The sequence below is a fragment of the Triticum dicoccoides genome, chromosome 7A (genome assembly GCF_002162155.2).
Source record: "Triticum dicoccoides isolate Atlit2015 ecotype Zavitan chromosome 7A, WEW_v2.0, whole genome shotgun sequence".
Lineage (NCBI taxonomy): Eukaryota > Viridiplantae > Streptophyta > Magnoliopsida > Poales > Poaceae > Triticum > Triticum dicoccoides.
The window spans coordinates 710,843,346-710,852,486 of NC_041392.1; positions in this window are offsets into that span (position 1 = coordinate 710,843,346).

Below are 9,141 nucleotides of genomic sequence, written 5' to 3' on the forward strand. Positions count from 1 at the left end.
AGCTCACGCCGCCCCTCGAGCTCGCCGTCGTCCCCAAGCCCGCGCCGCCCCCGATCTCGCCGTCGTCCCCAAGCCCTCCTCCCAGAGCCCGTGCCGCCCTCGCCGCCCTCCTCCCCGAGCCATCCGCCGCACTCGCCGACGCCCTCGCCGCCGCCCTCGCCGCCCTCGCCAGTCAACCTCGCTGCTGTGAGCCGCCGCCACCCGTTTATCATTTTTTTTCATTTTTTTGTACGTATATATAATGTATATATGTATGTGGCTATATGTATGTATAGATGTTCATATATGTGTATTTTTTTCAGAGCATTTTTTGTTCATATATGTATTTTTTTTGTTTATGTGTATTATTATTTTTGTTCATAGCATTTTTTTATTTTTTTCATAGCATTATTTCCATGTATATATGTATGTGGCTATGTATGTATAGATGTATAGCATTTTTTTCCATGTATGCATGTCATTGTCGATATACCCCCTCCCCGTTAATTAACTTCGACAGGAGGGGGGGTCGATATAACCCTCCCCGATAACTTCGACATGAGGGGGGGTCGATATACCCCCTCCCTGATAACTTTGACATGAGGGGGGGGGGGTCGAGAACTAGTTTAGGGGGTCGAGGGTTGAGAACTAGTTTAGGGGGTCGAGGGTTGAGAACTAGTTTAGGGGGTCGAGGGAAGAAGGGGAAGAAGAGGGAGAAGAAGAGGGAGAAGAAGAGGAGAGGAAGAAGAGGAAGTCTTCTCCTCTATTCTTTCTTCTCTTCTTTTTTCTTCTTCTTCCTATATGTATTAGTTTTTTTATTTAGGTTGTTAATTAGTAGATATTAATTTTGTTCATATATGTATGGATGCATGTGATATGTATGTATGTATGCATGTACTGGGTATGTCGTTGTCGATATACCACCTACCCGATAACTTCGACATGAGGGGCTCGAGAGGGGGTCTAGGGTCGTCGAGGGTTCGAGGGGTCGAGGGGTCCAGGGTCGTCGAGGGTTCGAGGGGTCGAGGATCGCCAGGGGTCGAGAGAGGTTTCCTAGTGTCAAAGTATTGAAGAAATCCATGGCTTCATCATTAGCCGAAAGTAACCAGGGCATGACGAAGTCCTCCAAAGTTATTTTGGAATGGTGTCCCGGATAGGATAATTTGCCTTTTTATATGAATTTCAGCAAAGGCCTTCCAAATAATGATATTTGGAAGGTTCTTGCTGAACTTTGTACCAAAAAGCGAATTATCTTATCTGGGATTCCGTTCCAAAATAACTTTGGAGAGCTTCGTACCATCATGCACCTGTTACTTTCGCCTAATGATGAAGACATGGTTTTGTTGAATTCTTTGACACTAGGCAACCTCCCGACCCCTCGGCGATCCTCTCGAACATGAGAGGAAGAAGAGGATAAAAAAAGAAGAAGAAGAAGAAGAAAAAAGAGGAGAAAAAAAAGAGGGTCAGGGTCGCCGAACGGTAGAGGAAACCCTAAATATAAAGTATCGTCGGTGTGAGATACATGTGGCCGTCGGTGTAGGACACTACATCCACGTCCCACAAGTGGCGCGGGCTTCGACGCCCACGTCACTTGTGGGACGTGGATGTAGTGTCCGACACCGACGGCCACATGTATCTCACACCCACGATACTTGCTATTTAGGGTTTCCTCTATCGCTCGGTGACCCTCGACGACCCTCGTTCCCGATAAAAAAGAAGAGGAAGAAGAAAAAAAGAGGAGAAGAAAGAATAGAGGAGAAAAGAGGAAGAAGATCTTCCTCTTCTTTTTTTATCCTTGAAGCGTTGTCGAGGCCACCCCAAACCCTAGAGAAGCAGCGTCGAGGCCACCCCAAACCCTAGAGAAGCAGCGTCGAGGCCACTAATTAATATTAGTTCTACGTTTTTGCCACTAATATATCCATTTGTCATGTTTGAATAATAATTGCCATGTTGTCAATATTTGTAGAAACTATGGACACCGCCCGAGACGAAGTACAAGAAGAGTTGTTGGGGGACATAATCGCACGAGGAAGTGATGACATCTGCTCGTTGTTTCTCAACGAGACCGATGGTCTGGAAGCAGCTGATTATGATGGCTCCAGTGACCTAATGCCGGTGCAAGAAGGAGACCGTGAGGACGGCTCCGGTGACCCAAAGCCGGTGCAAGAAGGAGACCGTGATGACGTCTCCGGTGACCGAACCGAGTCCGGCCAGGTATATATATTAGTTAAGCTTCTGCTGACTAGCTAATTGATGCATTCATTGTTTTGGTATGTACACATATTAATTAAGTCTTTGTTCTTTTTTCCAGCCCTCCGGATCGAGCACAACTTCGGTAAAGAGACGAGGCCCAAAGAAAAAGTTGATCTCGGATGAAAAGTTTGAGATCATAGCAATCGCGCCCGACGGCCAACCGATTGAACCCCTCCGGACAAAGAGCGCATTTGTTGCTCAGTGCGGGGTTTTGGTTAGGGACAAGATCCCGATCAGCATCCAGCAATGGTTTAAGCCGGCTACAGAAGACCCTGAGGTGTCTTATGTCAATGATATGCAGAAAAATGATCTTTGGACTGAGCTGAAGTCAAATTTCACCCTACCGCCAGAGGATAATCCAGAGAAGCCAGTTAAAGAGCAATTAATCAAGTCTTTTGCTCTTAAGAGGATGGCAGAACTATTCAGGAGGTGGAAGAAAGAGCTGAATAAGTTTGTCGAAAATAATGAGACACCAGAATTCAAGGGCAGATATGAGAACATCAGAGATCACTGGCCCGCATTTGTGGCCCACAAGACATGCCGCAAAGAAGAAGCATCACCATCGCACGGGGTCAGGTGGCTACCTCGTAGCCCGGCCTAAGTGGGCCAAGACTGAGAATAATCTGGTTGATAAAGGGATCGAACCAGAGACAATTAACTAGCCAGACCGTTGCCGGACTTGGTTCTTCGGGGCTGGTGGAACCTTGGACCCTGTAACAGGGAAGTGCATTTGGACGAACGATCAAATGGACATACCAGTCAGGAAGCTTCAGCACTATATCGAAGCAGCGCAGCAAGGGACGTTCTTTCCAGACAGAAAGAACGACGAGCTCACAATGGCCCTCGGGAATCCTGAGCACCCTGGACGGACACGAGGCACGCCAGGCTCCATTCCGTGGAAGGTTGGGTTTCCGGACGCAGGCGGTTACAAATCCCATGAGAGGAGGAAAAAAGTGCAGCAGACCCAAATGCAGGCGCTGCAAGCAAGAGTACAAGCGATAGAGGAACGAGAAGCAAATCGCAGCAAACATACTACCGAAGCTACCCCGCCATCTCAGCGGAGAAGCAGCATGGCTTCCACCGAGCTGCTTCAGCCGGAGCATGCCTTGACGGCTCCTGCCAGCTATCCCGTGGATGCTATCACAGAGTCTCAAAATTGCCACCTTATGACGCAATGGATGAATTTGAAGGTCAAGGCGGCTGTTGGCTCTGTTTATCCTACTGAACCCGGCGCAACTTTTCACTGCCGGCCGATTCCAGAAGGATATGCTAGGGTGATGGTGGATGAAATAACGGAGGGATTTGAGGACCTCCGGCTTGACCACCCTACCGGTGAAGGGGAGACTAGGCTGGGCTCTGAAGACTCCATGCCTATGGCGGAAGGAGCTCATCAACCTTCCGAACTGGACGCCTCTGCCTCCTCCTCCTCCGGCAAGTCAGGGCACTCCGCCTCCTCCACCGCCTCCTCCTCCGGTGAGTCAGGGCACTCTGCCTCCTCCACCACCCCCTCCTCCGGTGAGTGACGATCAGGGCACTTGACCGGCTCCTTCTCCAGCGCGTGGTGGCACTCCGCCTCCTTCTCCGCCCGCGTCGACGCGCCCGAGCAGCCAGCCTCCTCCTTCTCCGCCTCGTCAGCAAGGGCGGAAGAGACCTGCCGCCGCTCCGGCTGCTCCGGCGCGTCGTAGTCCTTCTCCTCCGCCTCGTAAGCAAGTAAAGAAGACAACCGCTCCGTCTGCTCAGCCGACATCTAGCAGTACAGCCAGAGGCGGGAGGACATACAGATTCGGTCCTTCTCTAAAGACTCCAGAGAAGTTACCATACGAGAGGACCCCGGAGGAGAACGCCGAGATCGCACGAACTGAAGTGGATGACTGGTTTCAAGGGTTGAAAGCAAAGAGACATCCACTTCCGGAGGAGAAGGTAGATCCGGTGAAAGTGAAGCGCACTCTGGCTGCCCTGACAAAACCACCCAAGTCTTCGACGAAAGGAAACTATGAGCGCATTATTGGAAAGGAATTTGCCGAAGCGGAGCAGTTGGGAAGTACTATCAGTGATCAAAGGCTGAAAGAACGACGAGCTGGGAAACAAATTGCCCAGCTCGGCGAACAAGCGAAGCAATCGTGCCCCCCGCTCAAGGTTCCTAGCCACAATGTCGCTAATGATCTGAGGATGGTGCCCGGTTATAGCAATCTTGCAGATTACCTGCCCGACGATGTACATTATGAACCCATAGAGGTGCAGATACAAAGATACGAGTACGGGAAGCCTCTCGTCAAAGATGAAAGATCTCTATCAACGATGATGCGAAGATTGCATGATTGGTACTTGAAAATCTGCAGAGACTCTGGGGGGAGGAGTACTTTGTATGTGAAAGTTAAAAAGGAGCATGACCTCGTTGGAATTGAACTGTTGCCTGTTCCATTTGAGGAGTTCTATCAGTTTTTCAATCAATTGGCCCTCGATAAAACAATGGTCGCCTGCTACTGTCTGTAAGTAGTACTACTTCTGTCATTAAGTCTCTCTATATAGCTCAGCTCTTTCATTGCATGTATTTATTATCATCCTCACTATATTATGCAGATTGAAGATCGCCGAATTGAAGAAAAGACAAGTCGGTGATATTCGGTTCATTAACACATATCTCATAGATGCAACTCAGGTTAAATTTCATGCCGCAGCTACCGAGGCCAACTTGCTACGATCGTTGGTAATAAATGAAAACAAAGATATAATACTCTTTCCTTACAACTTCAAGTGAGTGTTACTGTCTTGTGCGTATTCGTTTTCCCTTATATATTAGTCAAGGTTATAGTAATGTAATTGATGAGTTATGCATGCGTGTGCAGTTTCCACTATATTCTCCTAGAGATTAAGCTTGAGCAGGGACTAGTAACCGTCTTAGACTCAAGACGAAAAGATCCCCAGGACTATGCAGACATGACTCAAATACACGAGAAGTAAGTTAAATCGATCATTATCCACCATATCAGCAAATTTGTTCATTTCCTGATATATCAAGTAATTGTTTTCTTTGTCCGGCAGGGTTTATAGAAAATTCACCAGAAAAGCTCCGGGACTGCCGAAGGAGCTGCAATTTAGACACCCGAAAGTAAGTACTATAGTAGCATGTTCCGCACATCTACTAGCCATTCAAGCGCTAGTTTCATCAATACCATTTGACATTCTTGCTTATCAGTTTGATTGACCTCTATTTCTTGTAAAGTGGTTGTGGCAGGAACAAGGGAATGATTTCTGTGGATACTACGTTTGCGAGTCCATCCGCCACACGACCTGTGAGCGGGGCTACACTGACAAACAATATGAAGTATGTAAATAACAACATTCACAATTTTATTCTATTACCATCATTTGTGTTGAGTTTCATTCATATATATATATATATATATATATATATATATATATATATATATATATATATATACATATATATATATATATATATGTATTGACCCCCTTCTTTAAATTAGATGTTTCGGAAGCGGGATGAACTCCTAGCACCAGCTTGCATGCGAGCAATTAAAGAGGAATTGGTGGCATTCTTTCTTGACCACGTGATCCCTGAAGACGGAGAATACTATGTGGACCCTGAGTCCGTATGATTATATTTGTAAGAGATAATTATTGTATATATGTAGCCGGTAGTGTCGGATAGATATACGAGAACTTGTTGTTCGACCAATCTCTCGGAGAAGGAGAGGTGGTCGATATCACTTCTCTCTGTATGCATATATGTTCATGACGATCTTCTGTTTCCTTCGTTTGCTTACTAGCTAGCTAGCGTGTCTAGTCCTCTTTATACGTATGTATAGTACGTAGCGTCGACCAAGCATGGACATAAGAGAGGACACTTCTCTCTATTAATTATAGCTAGCTAACACAATATATGAAATACCTAAATTAACCCCCCAAAACCCCCAAACCCCCCCCCCCTTAAAAAAACAAAAACCCCAACCACAGAAATGCTGACGCGTGGATGCCTATTGGTCCCGGTTGGTGCCACCAACCGGGACCAAAGGGTTCCGCGCACAGGCCACGTGGAGGCCCATCTGTCCCGGTTCTGGATTAAACCGGGACTAAAGGGACAGGGCATTAGTACCGACCCTTTAGTCCCGGTTCCAGAACCGGGACAAAAGGCCCTTACGAACCGGGACAACAGGCCCTTTTTCTACCAGTGCCCACACACCCCCACCCCACCCAAACCCTTGGACTTCCGCCCTCCTCTCTTCCCCCCTCTCAAATCCTTCTCAAATCTTTCAAATCCGTAGTATTTGACCGTGGATTTCGAAGCCAACCCCTCCCTTAAGGTATTCTCCTCCGATCCCCTCGTTCTCATCCATAGGAATTGTCACATTTGCTCAAATCTTGCTACTTTGGAGAAACCCTAGTTTTGGCTTGGATTTGCAAATTTGTGTTGAATCATGTTATGTTTCTTTGCTAATTTGGTATGGTTAGGCTTTCATACTATACTAGGGTTAGGGTTATGTGTGTTTGATGTTGGTGTTAGGGTTATGCTATGGTTAGGGTTGTGGTTATTGTTAAGTGGGGGTTAGGGTTAACCAAGAATTCTCGGTTTTGTAGGCATGGCTTCATCCGGTTCCATGACGAGGCCATCATGTGCTAACCAAGAAAACATGCCAAACAAGTGGGAGGACGCATCTTTGGACAAGGTGAAGGAGAAAGATGTCAACATCCCGCCATGTTGGCGTGGAGATGTTTGCAAGGTGAATGTGTCCACCGACCGAAAGAAATCATGGACTGAAGGGCGGAGATATTTTGTATGCCCGAACTATGCTTATGATCGTGCACTTCCAACTAACGCCTATGACCAACCACCGGTAAGCTCGAGAAGTAAAATGTTACTATCAAATGTGTGCCAACACTAACAAAATTTTTGTATGCAGTCACCGCCTCCTCTATGCAAGTACTTCACGTGTGGATAGATCTTGAAGTGCCAGAAGATGTCAAAAAGGACCAATACCAAGATTGTCTTAGGCGGCAACGGCGGTTCGAAGAATCGTTTCGAAGAGGCTTGGAGCAAGAGCGTCGTCAGAAGGAGAGGATGGAGCGGAAGAAACGAGAGGAGGAGAGGGCACGCCAAGCGAAACTTGCTCGTGAGGAGGAGAGGGCAAGAAAGCTTGCAAAGGCTCGCGAGGCGCAAGAGGAGGACTCGGCACATGACAAGAAGGGGAAACGGCCTCGCTCTACTCAGTAGGGACTTCGCTTCGGTGCACTCGTCGTCAACTATCTTCTAATGAATGTGTCGTGAACTTGTGAGGGCATGTGAGATGTTGGTGAACTATCTTCTAGGGCAAGCTTCCATTTGTCATTTGTAATGAATGTGTCGTGAACCATGTCGTAGTAATGTTTGAATTGTCTTAAGTTATGAACTCATCGGCATAAAATTTGTGTTTGTTCAAATTGCTGTGATGCTGCAGTCATTGTAAGTATTATGATGTTCCAGTGAAATGAACATGCTGTAAACTCTGTTTTTCCAGTAAACAACCGTGCAGCGCCCAGAACACAGGCGCTGCACTATACTGTGCAGCGCCCACGGGATAAGCGTCACACAGTACAGTGCAGCGCCTGGCTCTTGGGCGCTGCACTCTGACTTGGTAATTTTCGTGGATTGTCAGCGTTGCAAGCCTTCTGTGGCTCTTTGGATAGCCATGGCCAGTTGAGCAGCACCTATGAGACGGGCGCTGCAGTGTATGGTGCGGCGCCTAAGCGTTGGGCATGTGCAACGCTTGGCTGTGGGGCGCTGCACTGCTGTTAACTGCCAAACTGCAGAAACAGATGCCATTTTGGCCCATGCAGCACTCACATAATTTGCTTGAACATCACTAAAATTACTGGAAACAAAGTCCTCGACACAACGTACCACATGTAGACACGAGCATGTGTCTGGATCACATCATCAATGGTATCCGGAGGGCACGTCGCAAAGTTATTTTGAATGCACGTGAAAGCAGGTCTGGCTGCTTTCTTTTCCCTCTTCTTCTTCTCTTCTCCCTCCTCTACATCAGCCTCAGCCTCGGTAGGAGCCATACCGATAAGAGCAATCATCTGCTCGCGCCACCCATCAGAATCGGTGCTCATACAGAGAGGCATTCCATCGATAGGAAGACCGGTGATCAACGAGACATCCTCGAGCGTCACGGTCATCTCCCCAGTCCGAAGATGGAAACTATGCGTCTCCGGCCTCCACCGATCAGCAAGAGCGGACACCAGTGGAACGTTCAGATTCGGCATGGACCGACTGACCAACTGAATCCCCTGGAGTAGTCCTGCTTGCTTGATGTACGGTGTGTACCGCTCATCGTAAGGCATGGCAGGACCAGAGACCCCGTGATACCGAATCTTCAAAGGTTCAAGCTTCTGCAAAAAACAAGTAATGACAAATCTTAAGGCATGTAAATTTCAACTTAAGGCAAATTTGCAAAATATTTAGATTACTCATTATTACCATCTCCTTCTCGCGCATCATGTAGGCCCGGTGTTTTGTGTCGTAGACATCGTCGAGAAGCCAAACCATCCTTTCAAATTTCAAAATAAACATATATGAGTTCATCTCAAATATCGGTAAACACTCAACATTTCATATGTGTTCATCTAAACATCTCATATGTATTCATTTACAAGAATCTCAACATCTCCTTCTCACACAATGAATAAATGATTGTAAATTCTCATATATATATCTAGTATGTCATATGTGTTCAAGTAAATCAACATCTTATATTTCAAATAAACTCAACATTTAATATATATCTAAAAAGACTCAACATCTCACATATAGCTACAAAACTCAACATCTCATAATTATCTACAAAACTAGGCATCTCATATATATATAAAAAATTACAATCTAGGTTTCACTAACAAGAATCA